Here is a 5,922-nt window from a genome sequence, read left to right as displayed (position 1 = left end):
AAGGACCATTCTACTCTATCATAGGCTTTAACAATATCAAATTTCATAATAAACCCCTAAATATTAGAAAGGGATAAAGAATGGATATTCTCATGCACATAGATAATAGAGTTAAGCATTTTTCTACCAGGACTAAAACCATTATGTTGTTCAGATATAAGAGAAGGAAGCATATGCAATAATCTCAAAGTTAGGACTTTAGAAATAATTCTATAAATTGAATTGTAGAGACTAGTAGGCCTGAACTTATTTGGAGAATCTGCACCAAGCTTCTTAGGAATAAGACATAGGAAAGTGGAATTAATTTCCTTAACCATCCTTTTAGCCTTGAAGAATTCTTTAACAACATCACACACATCTTTACCAACCAGCTTCCATTCTTTCTAAAAAAAACAACATGGGAAAACCATCTAGCCCTGGTGACTTATCCCCTCCTAACAAGAAAATAGCTTTATAAATTTTCTCTTCCTTATGAATAGCACACAATAATCTATTTTGATCTTTAGTAACCAAAGAAGGAATAACATTTAAAAACTTAGCCTAATGAGTCAAATCAATTCCAGGATCTAACGACATCAAAGAAGAGAAAAAGGAAACCATTTCCTCCTAAATTTCCTTTTCATCAGTTAACTTTGTTCTTCCTTTATTAAGACTTGAAATGCAATTTTTGGCTCTATGTTTTAAAGTTGACAAATGAAAAAATTTCATATTTCTGTCACCTTTATCTATCCAAATAGATCTCAATCTCTACTTCCAATAAATCTCTTCTTTAGTGACAATATCATGATACTCCACCATCTTCTCATTTTCTTCCATCACCAAATCCATAAAGTACCCTTCCCACTGTATTCTATCTTGGATAGCTTGCAAATCCTCTTTTATTTTAGATTTGATATCAAAAATGTTCCCAAAACCTCTTTTGTTCCAAACTTTACTTTCCTTTTAACATTTCTGAGTTTAGAAGCCACACAAAAAAGATTCATTCCTTCAATATTTATGTTCCACCATTTAGCCAATTGATTTTCAAATTGTGGATGCTGCATCCACATTTTCTCAAATTTAAAAGGAAAATTATTTCTATTTTGGATAGCCTCAACTATAAAAATCAAAGGAAAATGGTTTGAACCAATCTTCTAGATAGCCTTTGGATTACACACAAAATCTTTAGTCCAATCCGATGATATAAGATCTCAATCCAAGCGAGCTTGGATACAATCATTACCAACCCTTTTGTTACTCCAAGTGAAATCAATTTCAAGAAGATCTAAATCCATTAATCCTTCCCTATTTATAAAATCCATAAAATCCAATCTACCATCCAGCTGACTAGCATTTCCTCCCATTTTTTTTAATGCTCATAAGGAAAAACAATAAAAACCCCCAAAAAGATCCATCTACTATAGTATTCATAATGCTTAATGTTAGATAGAGTAGCCCACAACCTTTTTCTAGCACTCTTGATGTTAGATGCATACACATTTGTTGGAAATCTGATTGAAAAGCTTATTGTTGTTGAAGATCAAAGAGGGAGATTGTTGTAAAAGAATGTTTTCAATCATTTTTTTTCCATTCATGTCAAACCTACTATTTTTAGGGATGATATTTTCTTATAAGATCCAAGCACTATCACTTAGTTAATTGATGAAGAGGATTTGATCAATAAGATGTAACAAGAACATCTAAAGGAAAGGTTGAGTTATGATGTTGTAATGAAGTACAAGGATCAGTTAAGATAATGGTTAAGTAATGTATTGATGACACACTCAAATATACAGAGGTTGATCACAGTTAGAAACATTGGAAGAAGAAGTTGTAACAAGGTTGACTGCAAAGCTTTAACTGAGATCATCAGTAGGTGTCGAGCAAGTTAGTTGAAGTAGAGAAAATTCTTAGTAGAAGTTGAGTAACAGACGTTTCTAGTATGTGTCAAGTGATCTTCAAGTTCCAAGTAAAGCTCAGGTGTCGAGCGTCAGGAAAAACATAGTTGATGCCAAGTAACATAGTATGTGCTAAGCACTAGTATTTCAATAGTGTCAATCTGTTACATTATTTTAAATGATGGAGATTCTCCAAATCTAAGCTAACATAGTGGTTGCATTGAATTTTTTGAACAAGTTGGAAGATAAGGATGATGGGTTGTTGGCACAAAATCTTATGTAAACCATTTTTGGACAAATTCTAAAGGATTATTCAAGAACTTTCTAGAGGAAATAGAATATGGGTTAGATACAATGAATCCTACCTAATCCATGCGAATTGAAATTAAAAAATAGAAGAATCGAGTGGAAAAAGGAACTCCAAGACTTCTATTTAAGGAGTCATAAACCAAGAACCAAAGAGTTACTAACATTGTTGCTGCTGAAGTGCCAAATCTGTGAAGTGGTTGAAAGGGTGTCAAGAAGGAGACATCTAGGAGAAGGAAGAGCACAAAGGCTCTACTTCTACAAGTGGTCATGAAGAGATGATTGCATCGGTACATTGAGTATGGAGACTCAAGGAGACAAAGCTTGAAGGAAAAGGCAAGCTATCAAGAGTTGCAAAGATTGAAGGCCAAACAAGGGTATGAGCTTAGAAGTGATCTAAGATCTACAAGATAAGTTGTATGTTGTAATCAAGTCAAGATTTTCTAATACTCTCTAGTAATTGTATTAGATATGAAAATCCTATGGACTTATGTTGGCCGAATAGCCATTTGTAAATCCTTTAACAGGGTGGCATTCCAAGTGAATGTTCTAATGTCCTCTAACTAGGCCCACTTATAATAGGGTGGTTAAATCTTCTAACAAGGTCACATTTAATAGTGTGTTGTAAGCCTTTAACAGGGCAGGCATTTCACATGGCATCACTTCAAAAGGGTGAAAATTGAGTATCATGTTACTGGTGGTTTTTTTCAAATTGGGTTTCCACGTAAATCACTATGTCATGTGTTGATTTCTTGTGTTTTTTACTTGCATGTTGATTTTGAGTAACTCATTGATTAGATAAGTTAAATCTTGGATGGATGAATGGTTGAATGATTTCACTATGCTTAGTGAGAAGTTTGAATAAGACATTTCGACCTTGAATAACTAATTCACCCTCCCCTCCCAGTTATTTTAAAGCAATTTTAAAAATTGGTATCACAGCCATCTGTTGATTTAGTTTCAAGGTACTAGAAGCAGGAAGATCAAGATGTCCAAGAGAGAAGTTCCCAAGCTCAAAACAGACAACTTTTCTACATGGAAGAGTTTGATGAAATTTCACCTTAGATCAATAGGTAACTATGCAAAAACCTCAATTGGAATAGAACATGTAACTCCAATAGGACCCCTCACTACAGATGACTTAAACAAAAAGAAGGAACGTAACCAAGATATGTTGGAAATTACATCTGCACTTAGCTATGTTAAATATGATGACATCTAAGACTGTAATACTGGATTCAAAATGTGGAAAACCTTATCAGATATCTTTGGAGGTGATCAGAATGTCTAGAGAGCAAAGAGAGAAAGCCTAAGAGGGAAGTTTGATGACATGAAGATGGAGGAAGGTGAAAATGCTACTCAGTATGCTAAAAGAATAAAAGAAGTGGTGAGTGCATTAAGAAGCCTAGGTGGACAACTGGAAGAAGAAACATCCATCAAAAAATACTTAAGAACTTTGCTCCCTATCTATGCTATAAGAGTTTCAGAAATCCAAGAGCTGAGGTGTGTAAAAGGGAACACACTAACCTTTGAAGGAATAGTTGGAAGACTTACTACATTTTAGCTATCCAATTTTGACAACTACAAACCTAAGAACCTTGAATCTACTTTCAAGGCCAAGATGACAATAAAAGATACTGAGGAGGAAACATCAAGCAAGAGAAGAAGAAAAGGAAAACATGCATCTAGTGATAGTAGCACAGATGAGGCAGATGTGGAACAATTAGAAGCACTACTCTCCAGGAGATTCCATAGAGGTAAAGGAAAATTCAAAGGTAAGCTCCCTATCATATATTTCAATTGCAATGAAGTAGGTCATATAGCTGCAAGATGTCCACACAAGAAATACTATAAAGAAGGAAATAAGTTCAAGAACAAAAGAGAAGATGACAAAAAAGATTACAAGGAGAAAGGCAAGAGATGCTACATTGTTGAAGAAGACTCTAATGAAAATGATGATGAAGTAGTCTATGTAGCCATGAAGGATGAATCAGAAAAAGATGAAGATGAAGCAACAACATTAGTTACCTATGTGAACAAGAATGACAAGTGGATCATAGATAGTGGATGCTCACATCACATGATAGGAGATAAAAGTAAGTTCATTACATTTACTCAATACGATGGAAATAGTGTTAGATTTGGTAATGATGCTCCATGTCAAATCAAAGGAAAAGAATCTATCAAACTTATAGAGAAAATTTCATGTGATAATGTATACTATGTTGAAGGACTGAACTACAACTTTTTGAGTGTATCACAATTAGGAAATGTAGGTTGCAAAGTTGAATTTGGAGACAAAACTGCCAAGATTTATGACACTGATGGAAATCTGATAGGAAAAGGTGAACAAACTAGGAGTAATCTATTTTACCTAGATATGGAAGAAGTAGCATGTCTTGTTGTTAGACTTGATGATGTGTGGTTATGGCATAAAAGGTTGTGTCATGTTAACTTTGATAATTTGATTAATATCAGTAAGAAAAAGAAAGTTAGAGGATTGCCCAAGTTGAAGAAACTTGAAAACACAATATGTAAACAATGTCAACTGGGGAAAATGACCAAGTCTAGTTTCAAAATAAAATCAGACACTTCCAAAGAAGTACTAGATTTAGTTCATGCAAACTTATGTGGCGCAATAGAAGTGCAAAGCTACCTAGGAGACAGATACATAAAACTATTTGTAGATGATTATTCCAAGATGATGACTACTATGTTTTTAAAGAAAAAATCTGATGCATTCCAAATGTTCAAGTGGTATTTGGCTAGAGTTGAGAAAGAAATGGGAAAGGACCTAAAATTCCTAAGGTTAGATAGAGGAGGTGAGTTCACATCAAGAGAGTTTGAAACATTTTGCAATGACAAAGGTATCAAAAGGAAAACATCAACACCAAGAACTCCACCACAGAATGGTATTGTTGAAAGGAGAAATAGGTTAGTGATTAACTATGCTAGAACCTTGATGATGAAGAAAAATGTTGCACTAAAATACTGGAGAGAAGTTGTAAGTACTATAGTCTACACACTGAATAGAGTTCAAGTCAAGAAAGGTACAAATGCAACACCCTTTGAATTGTGGTATGGTCTTTCACCTAATGTTAAAAATTTCAAAGTGTTTGGATGTAAATGCTATATTCTAAAAGACATTAGAAATGGCAAGTTTGATGCAAAAGTTATGAAGGTATATTTCTTGGATACTCCACCAGGAGTAAGGCATATAAGTGTTTGAATACTAACACTAACAAAGTTGTGGAGAGTGCAAATGTAAATTTTGATGAGCATGTGTTGATGAGTCAAAGAAAATAAAGGATTATAGATCCTTTGTATACTTCTATGAAGGAATGATAGTTGAAGACAATGTTGAAAATCAAGTTGGGAATCAACAAAAAACTTCAGTATCTATCGAGTCTCAACCAATGAATGTCGAGTTACATTCAGAAGTCGAGCTACAAAATGTGGAAAATGCACATACTAATTCTAAAAATAGCATGCAAGAAAGAAATGATGAAATTCTAGATGAAGAAGAACAAAATGACTTTGAAACTGAAGCATCAAATATGGAAAGAAGGACTAACCCTAGATTAGCCAAGTATGTAAGAAAACATCACCCTGTAGATCAAATCATTGGTGAAAAGGATGCCAGACCAATGACAAGGAATAGACTGAGGAATGAATCATGTCTACTAAACAAGGTTGAACCCAAAATAGTCAAAGATGCACTACAAGATGATGACTGGTA

This window comes from Cupressus sempervirens, chromosome 7, assembly GCF_028749045.1.
Source record: "Cupressus sempervirens isolate cs-2001-9-10 chromosome 7, ASM2874904v1, whole genome shotgun sequence".
NCBI lineage: Eukaryota > Viridiplantae > Streptophyta > Pinopsida > Cupressales > Cupressaceae > Cupressus > Cupressus sempervirens.
This window is presented reverse-complemented; position numbering follows the sequence as displayed.